This window comes from Cetorhinus maximus, chromosome 15 (assembly GCF_964194155.1).
Source record: "Cetorhinus maximus chromosome 15, sCetMax3.hap1.1, whole genome shotgun sequence".
NCBI lineage: Eukaryota > Metazoa > Chordata > Chondrichthyes > Lamniformes > Cetorhinidae > Cetorhinus > Cetorhinus maximus.
The window spans coordinates 33,168,143-33,185,827 of record NC_135893.1 but is presented as its reverse complement, the minus strand read 5'-3'; the positions used below and the strand labels follow the sequence as shown (position 1 = coordinate 33,185,827).

The window sequence follows — 17,685 nt, the reverse complement described above, 5'->3', positions numbered from 1 at the left end:
TGGGATCAAACAAGTAATTGACATGGGACAGCCACCAGCCCCATAGAAATGAGTTACATAAACAGGTACTCGGGACTGAAGTGTTTAGCCTTCTTTGTCTAGAGGAAGATCGGGGGAGATCTTCACACTTTGATTAGCCCAAGAAGGCTGAGAGTAGAAGGGACTGCCATCACCAGGGAGAGCCATCAGCACACACTCTGCATCACCTGTCCATTTGTCCTCCAAGTCTAGTAAACCATTCTCACCTGCCACGGGTCATATGTTTTCTTTCTATTTAGCTTATGCATCATATTTAAATTGTTGCTTCTTAATAAACTGCTTTAAAATAACATATGAACTCGACCCCCTCTTTGGGGTAATCTGTGACTCCCGAATCCTGGACCAAAATCTTACAGTTCGGCAGCTGATATGCTCCACAAACATTGGTAATCCAGCACTACCTTGTGCGCAGAGATACTAATGCCCAGCATTTTCTCATTGTGCCTGCACAGGCACTATTAACCCAGGACTACTTTGAAATTGAAAGTTACAAGTTATATTGTGTAGCATCCTTTGAAAAGATTGTGAGTTCAATCTGTTTCTGCATACTAATGCCAGCTGCTTTTTCACAAATTTCACACCTCATTCTCACAGGATCGGATGAACAGTAAATTCCAATCCCTGCCATTAAACAGCTTCTCAATATCCAAGAAGAGCTCAGAGTTACAAGTGATTTTTGTGCAAGTATCGAATTGTGTTGAAAAGCAGATTGATCATGACTCTCTCAATGGCATTTTTCTATCTATGAAAAAGAGAAAAATAAAGAAAGCATTTTGACCCAACCTGGTGACTTTTTGGTGTCTCAATTATAGCAGAGGGAGTTGAAGGCATTGATGTTTTTAGGAGCAGAAGAAGTGTATTTATACATGCTTTTTCTCCAGTAATAGCCATAGAGTTCATGACGTGGCAAATTGCACATCTAGATCTATGGAAGGCATGGGTTTGATGAGCTGGGTGATTGGAGAGGGTTTTATGAAGACTTGGACAGGATTTGAACCACAATAAAATAAGCTACCACAACAATTTGTTCTCAATGTTAATAAGTTTTCTTTTTAATTAATGAGAATTAATGTTCAAGGCTAAAGGATTTTTAAGAGTGAATGGGGAATATTCTAACTTTAGGTAATGGGGTAAAATAGGTGGTAATGAGGTGGCAACCCATTTTCCAGCTCTCTCTGTTTATGAAATCAATGGAAATTTGAAATGTGAGATTGATTATGAAACAGGCCTTCAACTAATTCTCACCAATATGTAAAGTCAAGGTCAACTCCAATAGGAGGATAGGGTTGGGTCACCTGCGATACCCCCACAGTTAAGGAGCCTACTAACAAAGCCAAAATATCATTGAAGACATGGAATTTAGTAAGAAATGCATTTAGGAAAATAGAAACAGGAGGATGCCAATTCTACGACTGTGGATTTGATTTCAGGATAGGGTATATTGTCTCCCTGGTGCCAGGGTCAAGGATGTTGCAGAGCATTCTTCTAGGGCAGGGTGAACAGCCAGAAGTCATGGTCCATATTGGTGCCAACGACATAGGTAGGAAGATGGATGGGGTCCTGAAAGCAGATTTTAGGGAGTTAGGAAAGAAATGAAAAAGCAGCATCTCAAAAGCAGTAGTCTCAGGATTATCCCTAGTGCCATGTGTTAGTGAGCATAGGAATAAGAGGATTGAGCGATTGAACACATGACTGGATAATTGGTGTAGGGTTGAGCACATCAGATTTCTGAAGCATTGGGACCAGTTCTGGGGCAGGTTGGATCTGTACAAAGTGGACGTGTCGCACCTTAGCAGGACCAGACAAACATTCTTGCAGGGAGATTTAGTGCTGTTGGGGTGAGTTTAAACTAGATTGGCAGGGGGATGGGAACTTGAGAGGGAGCTCAGCTTGGGGGGAAGCAAAACTGGGAACAGGGAGTAGAAAAGTAGTAAGCGGAGTTAGAAGGCAGACAAAGTGAAAGTAAACATCAAATAGGATCAGAGTGTGGAATAATGTTAAAAAGATAAAGTTAAGGGCACTATCTGAATGCACACAGCATTCGCAAAAATGTTGATGAATTAAAGGCACAAATACAGGTAAATGGGTATGATTTGATTCCTATTACGGAGACGTGGTTATAGGGTGACCAAGACTGGGAACTGATTATTCAAGGTTATTTATCATTTAGAAAGGATAGGCAAAAAGGAAAAGGAGGTGCGGTAGCACTGTTAACATGGGATGGGTTCAGTACATTTGCGAGAGGGGATAGATAGGAAGATCAAGCTGTAGAATCAGTTTGGGTGGAGCTAAGAAACAGGAAGGGGCAACAAGCATTGGTAGGAGTTGTTTATAGGCCACCAAACAGTAGTAGTAATGTAGGGAATAAATCAGGAAATTAGAGCTGCATGAAACATGGGTGACACAAAAATAATGGGCGACTTCAATTTGCATATAGACTGGGTAAAACTATTAGAGGCAATGCTATGGAGGATGTATTCCTGGAGTGTGTACAAAATGGGTTTCTGGAGCAGTACACTGAAGGAACAATTAGGGATTGGACTATTTTAGACTTAGTATTATGTAATGAGAAAGGGCTAATTAGTAACCTTGCTGTAAAGGAGCCTTTAGGAAACAGTATGATAGAATTTTACATTAAGTTTGGAAGCGAGATAGTTCATTCTGAAACTAGGGTCTTAAATCTGAACAAAGGAAACTATGAAGGCATGAGGAGCAAGCTGGCTATGGTGGTTGGGAAAATGCAATAAAAGATTTGATGGTAGACAAATGGCTAGAATTTAAAGAGCATAGTCTACAACAAACATACAAAATCCCAACAGGGAAGACAAATGAACTCTGGCTAACAAAAGATGTTAAATGTTGCATTAGGTCAAAGGAAATGGCTTATAAGTTTGCCAAAAAAAGTGGTAGGCCCAAGTATTGGGAGCAATTTAGAATCCAGCAAAGGAGGACCAAGAAACTGATAAAGAAAGGGAAAAGAGAATATGAAGGCAACTAGCAAGAAACATGGAGGTGAACTTGTCATGAAATTATAATAATTTTCACAATATTTTTCTGGTTTATTGTGAAGTAGGTTTGTCGGGGTAAGTATAGCTGGCATTGTCTATATGTGATTTAATTATATTTGTAGTCAAGTAGACTGCAGGTTTAAATCATCAAAAGAAACTAGGTGCTTGACATGCTAATGAGTAAACATGGATGCTGGCTTAGCATGTAAGGTGTGAAGGGAATTTGCATTTTTGGATAAATGAAGGGATATTTGGATTTCAAAGGGATTTTACTCTGTTTACAACTAGCCAGATAAGCAAGGCTAAGGAATATGTTTATTTTTCCCAAAGGTTATTGACAATGTATAGTGGCAATTTGAAAAGTTTTATATTATGGGGAAGATACAGTTTCAAAAACATATGAAGCAACATAATTTACATATTAAAAAGAGAGAAACATATATAAAGGGGAATGAAAGGTTATGTATCAGAAGGCCATCTAAGATCTGACTGGAGTGTGTGAAATAGCCCTAATGAAGCCTCCAGCATTTGGCATAAGTCTGCTATCTAATGAAACTGAATCTGGGGGAGAATTTTCTCCCTGTCGGGCGGGCCGGTCGAGGGCGGGTGTGGGCAGGCGCGGACCAATCCGCCAGCAATCGGCTGTGCGCCGCCATTTTACGTGGGTGGGCCAATTAAGGCCCGCCCAGCGTGACATGCACCCAGAAGCGCTCAGGACTACCTGTGCGGGCAGGTGGTGGAAGGAGAGTGGGAGCCAGCGCTCTTTCACGCATGCACACAAAAGAGCGCAGAAATCTCCATGAGGCACGGAGCTGCCTCAGGTCAGGGAGATTAAGATCAAAATGAAACATTGAAAAAAATAAAAAGTAAAATTATTCAGACACGTCCCCTCATGTGACAGTGTCACATGAGCTGGGACAGGTTTATGAATTTTGATTAGAAAATTTATTTACTTAATAGAACCTTCCTGAAACCTCATCCTGCCCGTGGATGAGGTTTCATGAAAAATGTGAAGGCCACTTGGGCTCTTCGCCTGCCGCCAACCTTAAGGTCAGACGGGCAGCCCTGACAATGACATTAATTAGTTTATTAATGGCCTTAACAGGCCTTTGACAGTTCGGCGGGCGTGCAGACGACTCCGGTGCATGCCTGCCGATCGGAAGATCTGAATGATGTGCGGTGACATCAGGACGCATGCCCGACGTCACCGCGTGTCATTTTACACGTCGGTGTGTGGGGCCCATCCCCGTACACCGAGCAGAAGACTCTGGCCCTGGAGAAAAGCCATTTGGAATTCCACTGTTCAGGGCATTGTGTTCACTGGCTGAGTTTGTTTTAAATCTAAAATCTATTTTTGGACCATTGCCTTAAAGGGAATGTAACTGTGAGGGGGGTCAGGTTAATTAGGAATTTTAGAGCAGAATTTTATGTTCCGCAGGCGGGCGCATGCCTGATCCGAATGGGCAAACAATTCTGCGATAGCTCGCTCAACGGATGCGTGCGGCAGCCGGAACCACACCCACCGACAATTAAGTGGGCAATTAAGCCCATTAACAGCACAATTGTCAGCGAGTTTTTGTGGCCCGTCCAACCCGGCTGGTGGATGGGCAAATCAGCCAGGCGGCTTTTACATTTTTGATGAAACGTCATCCAAGGGTGGTATGAAATCTCCGTTAGGAAATAAAATGAAGCAAAATACCTTATGAGGTATGCTTTCAGGCGCTTGATTGTGTTGCATGGACATTTTTTGCAGCTTTTTTTGTGCTTTCTTTTATTTTTTGCAGGCCTGCAACTCCCTGAGGCAGCTGCATGCCTTCAGGGAGCTCAGTGGAAGTGCTGACCCATGCCCACAGTGAAATTGTCGCCTGTCCTCTTCCCGCCTTCCACTCCGGCAGCGCTGAGCTTTTCACCGTGCGGTTCGCGCTGGCTGGCCATTAATGGGCCAGCCAGCGTGAAATCGTGGTCAGAAGCCGGTCGCAGTCGGGGTCCTGTTTCCTGACTGCCCCCAGGCCCGCCGATTGTGCGTGCCCTATGAGGGAAAAATTCAGGTCTCAGATTATTATAATAGCAATTGTCGTCTTATGTATGTGCTTGGCATCTTTTATTTTGTTAATGAATATTTTGATTTAATTTTCAAAACCTCTAAAGACCTTGGTGGACTCATTACTTCTGACTTCAGTGCACACACCTCATAATAAAATACAAATTGCAAAACCGTCGTGATAGAGCGACCAAGCTTCCCTGGTGGATTTGGTCCGCCTGGCGCACAACATCTGCCACATCATAACAGGACTGTTAAAGCTTCTTTAGGTATGTGAAAAGGAAAAGATTATCAAGGACAAATGTGGCTCCATTACAGGCAGAGACAGGAGAATTCACAATGGAGAATAGGGAAATAGTGAAGAAACTAAACAATTACTTTGTGTCTCACTTCATGAAGAAAGTTACAGAATATCTTCCAGAAATACTAGGGAACTAAGGGACCTGTAAAAATGAGGAACTGGAAGAAATTAGTATTAATAAAGAGGCAGCACCTGAAAAATTAATTGGACTGAAGGTTGATAAAGCCCTGAACCTGATGAGCTACATTCCAGTGTTGAAGGAGGCGGCTACAGAGATAGTGGACACATCGGTAGTTATCTTCCAAAATTCTATGAATTCTGGAAAAGTGCTTGCAAACTGGAAAGTAGTAAATAGAACCCCACTTTTTAAGAAGAGAGGGGGAGAAAACAGAAAACCACAGAACTGTTAGTTTGACATCAGTGGTAAGGAAAATGCTAGACTCTATTATAAAGGATGTGATAACTAGACACTTGGGAAAAACTGATATGGTTGAGCAGAGGCAAAGTAACAAATGTGAGAACTCTCAACTTGTGCTACAAAGGCAAACTGGATCTGAAATGAGGTTGGAATGGGGAGAAGCAAAGAGGCTTTCAGGGTATGTTTATGGAAAAGCGAATCCCAAAACCTGGAAGCTGCAAGAGGAGGATATGGAGAAAACAACATAAGTTTAAAGGATGGAGAGTCACTGTTATCCATCTTCAGTGGAAACAACATTTTGCTCACTTCGACTGACCTACAGTCCACATCTTTGTGGATGGTGAGAATCAAACTACAGTCTAGGACCTAATAAAACCGAAACTTGGCTTCAAAGAAGCACTGCATGACATATCTCACCTTCTTTCTGATACTTTTCAACCTTGGTGGTGTCCTGCCCTGTGGGTCTCAGCCCATCACCTGGGATTCACTTCAAAAATTGATAGGATACCTTACTTAGGGTTAAATACATAGCATCCTGAGGCTTACACGGCAACTGAAATGTGAAAGAGCAAAAGGCCAAATCAGAAATGAACCCAAGGAGATCGAAATCAGTAACTCTCTAATTGAAAAGAGGGAATTGCCTCAAGTGTGCCATCAGTGAATGGGAATAATACAAAAATAAATAATGCACACATTTTGGAGATGCTTAGTTAATATTCCAGGGAGCTGGTAGTGAAGAGCAGAATCTGAGATAATGGGGGCAGAAATTCATTTTGCATGATTGCACAAAAATGATGCATGTCAACAGCCAATTATACACATCACCAATTTTAAAAATTATTCATGCATTTAATGTGCATGTCACTGTCAAGGCAAGCATTTGTTGCCCATCCCTAATTGCCCTTGAGAAGGTGCTGGTGAGCTGCCTTCTTGAACCGCTTCAGTCCATGACGTGTAGGTACACCCATAGTGCTGTTAGGGTGGGAGTTCCAGGATTTTGACCCAGCGACAGTGAAGGAACGGCGATATATTTCCAAGTCAGGATGGTGAGTGACTTGGAGGGGAACTTGCAGGCGGTGATGATTCTATGCGTCTGCTGCCCTTGTCCTTCTAGGTGGTAGAAGTTGTGGGTTTGGAAGGTGATGTCAGTGGAGGCTTGACGGGCTGCTGTATTGCATCTTGTACATGGTATAAACTGCTGCCATCGTTTGCCAGTGGTGGAGGGAGTGAATGTTTAGTGTGATGGATGGAATTCTGACTAGGTGGGCTGCTTTGTCCAGGTTTATGTCAAGCTTCTTGAATATTGTTGGAGCTGCACTGATCCAGCCAAGTAGAAAGTAGTCCATTACATCCCTGACATGAGCCTTATAGATGGTGTTACTCACCACAGAATTCCCAGCCTCTGACCTGGTCTTATAGCTCCAGCATTTATATGCCTGGTTCAGTTAATGATAATGATAACTCCAGTCAATGGTAACTCCCAGGATGGTGATAGTGGGGGATTCAGCGATGGTAATGCCATTGAATATCAATGGGCGATGGTTAGATTCTCTCTGCTGTTAATGGTCATTGTCTGTACTTGTGTGGTGCAAATATTACTTGTCATTTATCAGTTCAAGCCTGAACGTTGTCCAGGTCTTGCTGTATGCAGGTATAGACTGTTTCAGTTTGCGGGGAGTAATGAATGTTGCTGAACATTGTGCAATATCAGTGAACATCCCCACTTCTGTCCTTGTGATGGAGAGAAAGTCATTGATGAAGCAGCTGAAGATGGTTGGGCCAAAGACACCACCCCGAGGAACTCCTGCAGCGATGTCCTGGAACTGAGATGATTGACCTCCAACAACCACAACCATTGACTTTAATCAAACTACATATCAGGCCAAGCATATAACAAGAGATCTTTATGATATCAACCATGCTGAGCTACAGCCCAAGATCAATTTTTCATGTCAAAAGCACATCCATTGAAAGTGATCTAAAAAATCCACCTCACTAGCCTTTAGATATCAGAGATAAATCTCCATACTTTCCCTGTCCTTTGGAAGCCTTGCTTGCAGTGAACACACCTTGGAAAATTTGCCAACCAGTAGCTTTAAGTCATGCTGCCCATTCCATGATACCATCAAAGAGCAAAATTGCTCCTGTGATAGTAGGATTTTCAAGGCTTTCAGTGAAGAGTCATCAAGGTGTATAAAATGATGGTGTATACTGTAAAGTGTACACTTAACTGAGCTCTGTAAATGAGCATCTGTTTGGTTGTAAACAAGAAACTGACAATTCCCCAATGGTTCAAGCAATAAACATATGGTCTGGTAGAGCACTGTTATACAAAATGGAGAGTCCCAGGTTTGTTCTGTGGTCTGTGTTGACTTGGCTGATCTTAACCAGGCAACATGGGGGATGCTTCAGGGGATCTGGAGACAGAAGCTAGAGCTTTACATTCTGTCCGGCGACATATGGTCCGTACGCGTTGAGGGTCTGGGCTCGGCTGAGACATCCTCCATGCCCCAATAACCTCGCCACACCCTCCATGTGGACAAGATGCCGATGCCTCTAAAACTGTTCCTAGCAAGATCCAGCACCTTCCAAAGGACAAGGAGGGTGTAGGAGTCCTGCAGTGAAATTGGGGCACTCTCGTTTTATCTGAGAAGCCTCGTTCAATCAGCTGCTGGTGCTGACTTTCATTTGTTGCACACGCAATGTCAAAAAAAACTTGTGAATGTCATTTTTAAGCTCAGTTCAGACATACTCATGGATCATTTGTGGTTCAGTGGCACAGAACACCTGCATCTGGAAATCTAATATACAGCCCCAACTAGATGCCAAACAATTTAATCATTGTGAGCCACCATGGGATGTGAATGATATTTAAATAGGCCCTGGTTACGAAATACAGCCTCAGTTATATTTTGTCTTTGGCTCCAAAGAATCAGACCCTGAAGCCTATAATCGATTTCACTCAATGATTATGTGGCCTATGTGTTCATTCACATCTATTTAAACCTCTGCCAACTGTTTCATTTGGCCTGCACAAGCCCTGGAGTCCATTGCTATCTGTTTTCCAATATACACGGCCAATGGGCAAAAATCCCTGCTATCAATTAAGCACCTGTTAATTGTCTAGCTTCACACATGAAGAACGGCCATTTGTTTGTCAAAATCAAAGCTCATTACAGCATTTTCTGCTCTAACTTAATCTATCCCAGGAACTCAAAACTGTGGACCTCCTTACTTCCCTAGTCCTGCCTACCATCTGCAGACTTTGAAACATCAATTCAACGAGCCACTGCTTTCTGACTTGGTTGGCCGGTTTCCCATTCTTTGTCAATGGTTCAGGTGAGTGTTAAGGACTCCGCAGCACTGTCAATAGAAGAGCAGGGGTTTCTCTGCTGTCCTGGCAGCGTACCAGCCCCAGTCAACAGATTTACTGGTTACTTACCTCATTATAGCTTGTGGCATCTTGCTGTGTACAAGATGGCTGCAATCATTTGCCTACAACAGAGCAGCTACTCATCTCTCAAACCTAGCCTCTATAAAAACATTGCAGCTTCCTCCTTCAGGTACAGTGCTGAACTAAACGTTAATGAGTCTGTGCAGCTGCTGTTTGTAGACAAAAATGTAAATGAGAAGCAGAATGGATCAATAATGAATAATCCAAAGGACGTAACAGACCCTCTTGGAGTCCTACACTATTTCAGGGCTGTTGCATGATAACTGTGCGTCATTTAATTTTTCATATAATAATACCAGCTGCACAAACTGATTAATATCCTTCCACACAAGATACGGAAGACACTGGCACAGGAATCTTTATTTATGGGAGGTAGATCAACCAGGTTGCTCTTAAGCATGTGAGCGAGTTATCTAATGTCTCAATGTGTGGAAGCAAATCTTTAAAATCCCTTCAATCGTGCACAATCCCTTCATTTGTGCACAAAGGAGTTCACTGTTGTGCAGTGCCTTTCATCTTCTCTGGGCATCTGGTGAACAGGAGGTGGCTATTCAACCCCTCAGGCCAGCTCTGATCAACCCTACAACTTCATTTATCCACCATAATTGCAAATCCCATCTTGCCTTAAGTGTTCTTAGAATCCTAAGTGTCCTTAAGCACTTTGTTGCCAAGTAATGTATTGTCACTGTGTTGGCAATCAACAGTGCACCTCAAGTGTGAAAGCCTCTCAGGGACATGAATGGGATTCACAATAGGCAGACCTTTCTATTCCATTATCATGGAAGTGGAGGAATAGTGGAGGATGGAGAGAATGAGTATGAGACAATATTTAAGGAGGATTAATCTTTCAGGATAGTCCCTATGTCTTCCAAACGAATATACAGGCAAGACAGGCCCTGTGAAGATGTCAGAGGAGATTTGTATTAGAAGAAAAGCCAATAGGAAGCCATGCTAGCTACTGTATGAAGGCCTGCAGCCATGGACAGCTTCTCACACAACTCCGTCTATTGCTATGCAGTTGACAACCACACTATTCCTGTCTTCATACAACCCTACACAGACACGTGCACACATGTCATTCAGCAGAATGACTGAACACTGATCCAGCACAGACTCTTTCATCTGAATGGCCTTTTTCAATGCTGTATATCCTACGCAAGAAGTGAGAAATTGAACCTTCTCCACTGCTCACCCCATTCAAGATCAACCGACTCACCACATTCTGAGAGTGAAGGTAGGACCCCCCTGCTCATTACAGTCCACAATGCATGTTGCACTTACTATTGCTCAGCTGGGAAGCCTGTGTTTGTTGGAGTTAGAACACAAGCACATAAGAATTAGGAGCAAGTGTAGACATTATGAGCACTTAAGCCTTTTCCGCCATTTAGTAAGATCATGGCTGATCCTCCAGCTCAACCAGACTTTCCCACTCAATCCCCATATAGAATTTCGGGCCAGAATTTTACAGTCCCCCACTGGCAGGTTTGAAGGTGAGGCAGGGGTCATAAAATGCAATGCACGATCTATCTGCCATTCGCCCCGAACCTGTCTCCCATTTTACAGGGGCAGAGGAGGCGCTCACCCACCTATGGGCCTATTGAGGCCCTTATATAGCCAGTTAGCAGCCACTTAAATGCCTCATCCCACCCCTGCCACTATTTTACCTGAGGAGGGTGAGGCCTATGCCAAGCGGGTAGCCTGGCAGCTTCAGCTGCACGAGATTGTGTCAGAATCAAGGGGAGGAGCTGCTTTGGGGGCACCCTATGCTCATTGGAGGCAACCCTTCAAGGTCATATCCATGTTTAAATCTCCCCCTACCGGCCTCTCAAACCCAGTCCACTAATCTCCTCACTCCCCTCACTGGGGCCTTAAAGCTAGACACTGATGTTATCTACTGCTGGACCTTCATGTTATGATGCAGCAGATGATGTGTGCCAGGCAGACCAAATCCACGAGGAAACTTAATCATGCAATCACAACGATTTTGCAATTTATATTTATTTTGAGATGTGTGCACTAAATTCAGAAGTAATAAGTCCACCAAGACTTTTAGAGGTTTTTTTAAAACTAAATTAAAATATTTATTAACAAAGGAAAAGATTTCAAGCACATACAAAAGACTACAAATTACTACTATAATAACTCCTAAAGTTCCTAATTAACCTGACTCCCAGTTATACCCCTTTTAAGGCAACGGTTCGAAATAGATTTTAGATTTTAAACAGATCCAGCAAATTAACACAATACCCTGGACAGTGGAATTTCAAATGACTTTTCTCCATCTTCAGTTTCAGTAGACAGCAGACTCATGCACAAATACTGGAGGCTTCATTAAGGCTATTTCATACACTTCTGTTAGATTTCACAATGTCTTTTCCTGACACATAGCCTCCTTCTCCTTTATATATGTTTCCCTCTTCTTAGTATATAAATTTGATTGTTTTATACGTCTTTGAAACTGATTCTTCCTCACAATATAAAACTTTCATGTGCCACTATTTATTGTCAGTAAGCTTTAGGAAAAAATAAACACATTCCTTAGCCTTGCTTATCAGGCTATTTGTAAACAGACTGAGATCCCTTTGAAATCCAAATCACTCTTCATTTATCTAAAAATGCAAATTCCCTTCACACCTTACATGCTAAGTCAGCATCCATGTTTACTCATTAGCAGATCAAGCACCTAACTTCTTTTGATGAGTCAAAGCTTACAATCTACTTGACTTAAATTCTAATTAAATCACACATAGACAGACCTAGCTATACCTGCCCCCAAAACCCGAGGGGAGAATTTTTCCTTTGACAGTTGGGCTGGGCGGGAGCGGGCGCGGGTGGGCGCGGAGCTGATCGCCGCCTGCAATCGGCTGCACGCCACCGTTTTATGTGGACAGGCCAATTAAGGCCCACCCAGCGTAATGCACAGCTGGTAGCGCTGTGCGGGCGGGGGGAAAAAGGAGAGCCGGGGCCAGCGCTCTTTCACGCATGCGCGCAAAAGAGCGCAGCTCAGTATCTCAGGGAGATTGAATGGATTATAAAACTTTTTAATAAATAAAGTAAAAATTTATTCAAACATGTCCCCTCATGTGACAGTGTCACATGAGCTGGGGCATGTTTGTGAAGTTTGGAAAATGTATTTATTTATTTTATAGAAGCTTCAGGGAACCTCATTCCGCCCGTGGATGAGGTTTCCTGAAAAAAGCGAAGGCCGCTTGGGTTCTTTGCCTGCCCGTCAACCTTAAGAGACGCATGCCGGATTTCACAGTGTGTCATTTTACGCGTTGGCATGTCAGACCTGCCCTCGCATGTCGACCAGAAGATTCAGCCCCTACATTACAATAAACCAGAAAAATATTATGAAAATTATTGTACTTTCATGACACTTCAGTTCAGCCTCCATAATCTCCTCTTCCTCGGTGTTATGATCCCAGCTGATGTTACTACTGGACAAGTCAGATCCCAGGTGGGTCCCAGCTTGATAGACCCTAACTTTTGCTTTTTGTTTAGAAATATAGAGGGTGGCTACTGAACAGAGTCACAGGAGTCAGCTGATGGAACTTTTAACAAAAGAATAAAACATTTATTAAACAAAAAAAGATGACCCATATTACAATACTCCACCCACAACTATACCTTTACAGATATATACAGATTCGTAAAATAACACAGGTTACAAAAGCTGACAGTGGTGCATTCTTCAGGGAAATGCCACTTGCCAACCAATCAGCACTCTCTTCATATACAGTATAAATTGTTGTCTTCACCTTATAGCGAGTGTCCTGAATAATGCAAGATGCAAAGCTTAGACATGTCTCTTTTTTCAGCAATACTCTCCTTATAAAACAACCAATTAATTCCAGAAATCAATCTAGTGAACCTTTCTTGCAAGTATATATCTTCTTAGATATGGAGACCAAAACTGTACAGAGTACTCCTGGTGTGGTCTCACCAAAGCCCTGTACAATTACTGCAAGATTTCCTTACACTTGTACTCAACCATCTTGCAATGAAGGCCAATATGCCATTTGCCTTTCTAACTTCTTGGTCGCACAAGCATTGCCAGAGGAGAACAATGATTTCCTCAGAGGAGAGCACTCACTCTGAGGATGCACCATCACATCACGATGTGCACTCTTCACCAGCTCAGATACACACATCTCAGTGGGGCCCTCAAGATAGGTAGCTGGGTTATCACAGGGTGAAGCATACATCACAAGTGAGCAGCAGCAAGTGGTAGAGACTTGTACTGCAGTGGAAAGTCCCCATTGCAGATGCTGAGCCTCATGGGCTATCAATGGAGAGGACTACTCTGGAGCAGCAGCAGAAAATGTGTGATGTTCTGTCAGTCTTTCCAGCCGCGCTGCGCACAGTTGTAGAGAGATTGGGAGAGTCCATCTCTAACATGAGTGCCACAATGTCTCAGACATTTGCACTGATGTCCATGTCCAAGGAGTGGGAGGCCAACCACATGGAGCATCAGACATGGCAGGCAACTGAGTTCAAGCTGGCTCTCACCAATGGACTGCGCACTCAGTCTGCCACCTTAAGCAGGACGGAGGAAAGTCACACCTTGGCCATTCAGAACCTCACTAAAATGCAACAGGGAAATGTGGGTGGGAGATGAGAGGGAAGATGGAGAAAGGCCATGTGGATGTGAAGACTCCACTCAAAGTGCTTCCACTCCTGACCCCTTTCCCCCACCCTCAATCAGAGCCCATAACACTGCCTCTTGTCCCAGGGGCCTAGACTGTCCCCGCACATGTGCCAGCAGGGCAGTCACTAGCAGATCCATGATGGGCTCCAGAATTCAGAGGGAATTGGCCAAGACCATCTGAGCAGTTAGAACAGGAGAAGGAGCATTCTACCTCTACCTCAGCTGAAGACACTGGGGTTGCATCACATAGAATAGGTAAAGCAGAAAAATGACTTGTTGTTGAAACACGGATGCTCATTTCAGTGTTTATGATTGTGTTAAATTGTCAAATTTCTGTTCAATATTCATCAACTATAAACTTTATTTAAAAGCGCCATTGTCTTACCCTCACCATTATTGCCTACCAACTGCCAAGTGACCTTCTAGATCAAAAATAGCCGAGGCTCCAGCTTTGATCCTTGCAGCATTCCACTAATAACAGCCTGCCAACTTGAAAATGCCCTGTTTATTCCTATTTCCTGTTTTTTGTCCTTCATTGATGCCCTATTCAAGTTAATATAATATTCCCAACTCCGTAAGCCCTTGACTTTTGCAACAGCTTTTCATGTGGTACCTGATTAAACACCTTTGAAAATTAAAATACACTACATCCACTGGTTTCCTTTTATTTACCTTGTTAATTACTGTTAGGAAATAAAGCTAGTTTAAGTAAGTTACATTTGTATGTGTGGGTTTTCGGAATGAGTTAGCTTTAATGTTTAAGTTTGATTTGTATTTCTGTATCTGTGTGTTAAGAAAGGTCAAATTGGGTTTTAGCTTCACTTTAAAAAGGTACCTGTATTTTTAAAGAGGTTTTTAATGACTGCTGTAGCTAGGTTAAATAAACAAGAGTAGAAGAATTGGATTAGCAACAAGGGTCCAGAGAGGCAGGACCCTCCCACAGACACAAACATAGAAGGAGAGAAAAAGCAGTTTGATTTTGGAAGCTGTTGGAGTTCAACAGTTTTGAAGACAGTTGTCAGGCAGAAGCAACCTGGAAGTGGACAGATAGCCAGTTCCAAGCTAAAGGAAAGGCCCCAAAATCCAGGGGAGTGAAACAGGGGAAAATCCCAAGCAGATGTTCTAGTCAAAAGAAGGACAGGAACCTGGAAAAGGTCCTGTTAAGTGAAGTTAAGAGTGGGGGGCAGAGAGAAAGGCTCCAAGCTTCAGATTTAAGGAGGCAAAAGCTGCAGAAAGCAGATTTAAAGTGGATAACAGCTTGTAAGGGGCAAGAAGGCCCAAAGAAACAACTGGAGGTCTGTAGCTCTTTGCTATGGGCATGTGAAGCAGTAGTACTGTTAGACCATAAGACCAAAATAAATAGAAACATAAGTATGACATTGGGCCCATTGAGTCTGCTCCGCTATTCAAAGAGATCATGGCTGATCTGATAACTCTCAACTCCACTTTCCTGCCTTTTCCCCGTAATCCTGATTCCCTTACTGATTAAAAATCTGGCTATCTCAGCCTTGAATATACTTAATAACCCAGCCTCCACAGCCCTCTGCAGTAAAGGATTCCACAGATCCACTACCCTCTGAGAGAAGAAATTCCTCCTCGTCTCTGTTTTAAATGGGTGCCCACTTATTCTGAGATTATGCCCTATCACCCTAGACTCTCCCACAAGGGGAAACAACCTCTCAGCATCTACCCTGCCAAGCCACCTAAGAATCTTATATGTTTCAATAAAGTTGCCTCTCATTCTTCTAAATTCCAATGATTACAGGCCCAAACTACTCAACCACTCCTCATAAGAAAATCCCTCCATACCTAGGATCAACCTAGTGAAATTTCCTGGACTGTCTCCAATTCCAGTATATCTTTCCTTAGATAAGAGGACCAAAATTGTTCACAGTATTCTAGGTGTGGTCTAACTAGTGCCTTGTATAGTTTTAGCAAGACTTCCCTATTTTTATACTCCATTCTCTTTGAAATAAAGGCCAACATTCCATTTGCCTTCCTTATTACCTGTTGAACTTGTATGTTAGCTTTTTGGGATTCATGCACAAGGACTCCCAAAACCCTCTGTGCTGCAGCTTTCTGCAGTCTATTTCCATTTAAATAATATTCAACTCCTCTATTCTTCCTGTCAAACAATTTCCCACATTATATTCGTCTGCCAAGTTTTTGTCCACTCACTTAACCTGTCCGTATTCCTGTTTTCAGTGAAAGAGAGTTCATGGAAGACAGCTTGAATGCATGTGGTAACCCAGAGAAGAGAAACATCAGAAGGAGAGTTCGAAACCCTGGAGGTGAACTCTTGCGGAAGAGAAAGCATCGGTTTGGGAGAAGATTCCAAAGCGAGTTCTTGGAGAGTGGAGATTGGAAACTCTCATGTGAAAGATGGAGTGCAGTGAGACCAGTTCACTCAAGGTGTGACAAGCATCTGGGGGAGTTGATGAGAGACCCATAGCATCTGTTTGAGGTGGCATCTGTCACTTGGTTTCAGAGTGTGGTGTGCCTGACCACAGGGTGCCTATTGGTCTACATGGACTGTGTACTTGCTGTGAACATTAGAGTATAAGATAACTTTTGTAACTTGTGTTATCCTTACAAATCCGTATATATCTGTAAAAGGTATAGTTATGGGTGAAGGGCTATTGTAATATAGTTCACTTTTACTTGTTGAATAAATGTTTTATTCTTTTGTTAAAAGTTCATCAACTGACTCCTGTGACTCTGTTCAGTAGCCCCTCTCCAATATCTAAACAAACAAATTATAAGTTAGGATCTATCAAGCTGGGTTTCACCCTGAGACCAGGCTTATCAAGGGGTAACCTCAGCTGGGGATGATAACAATTACACCCTCAAAAAAAAACTTCACTAGATTTGTCAAACACATTTTTTTTTCATATTGACTCTGCCTAATCATATTGTGATTTTCCAAGTGTCCTGTTACCACTTCCTTAACAATGGCCAGAAATATCCCCCCTGTCAGGGGGGTTGTGCGGGGACGGATGGGGGCGGGCACAATGGTGCCGCCATTTTACGTGGGGGGGTGGCAATTAAGGCCTGCCCAGCATGACGCTCATGCAGAAGCGCTGAGCGCTCCCTATGTGGGTAGTCGGTGGGGGTGGTGTTCCCTGAGTCGGGGCCTGCACTTTTTTACGCATGCGCGCGAAAGAGTGCAGAGATCTCCCCAAGGCACGGAGGTGCCTCAGGGAGATTTATTTCAGTGCTAAAGTTTTAAATAAAGGTTTTTAACACTTTTAAAACATGTGCGCTCATGTGCCACAATCACATGAGTTGGGACATGTCAAGGAATAAAAGTATAATTTTTATTAGATTTTAAAACACTTCATGAAACCTCATCCCGCCCGTGGATGAGGTTTCATGAAAAATGCAAAGGCCGCTTGGGCTCTTCCCCTGCCCGTCAGCCTTAAGGTTAGATGGGCAGCTCATTAAATTGAATTAATTAGTTTTTAAATGGCTTTAATAGGCCTTTGACAGTTTGGCTGGTGCACAGCCGACTCCGGTGCACGCCCGCCGAACTGAAAATCTAAATGACGCGCGGTGTCATCAGGACGCCCGCCTGACGTCACCCCACGTCATTTTACGCATCGGTGAGCGGGCCCCATCCCCACTAGCCGACGGGAAAATTCTTCCCAATGGGTTCCAACTTTGTTCCCGACAACTGATATCAGGATATCTAGTCTATCGTTCCCTGTTTTCTCTCTCCCTCCTTTCTTGAGTGGTAGTGTTACATTTTGCTATCTGGGAATGTTGCAATTTTG

General features: G+C 43.1%; 1 long non-coding RNA gene across 1 annotated transcript in view; it reads left to right on the top strand.

Moving 5' to 3' along the window:
- Window positions 1–16,611, top strand: part of LOC144691203 (uncharacterized) — a 44,390-nt gene extending 27,779 nt beyond the window's left edge. The window contains exon 2 of the long non-coding RNA XR_013579058.1: window positions 16,118–16,611. This is a non-coding gene — a long non-coding RNA (uncharacterized LOC144691203). The remainder of the gene's footprint in view (window positions 1–16,117) is intronic.
- The last annotated feature ends 1,074 nt before the right edge of the window (window positions 16,612–17,685 follow it).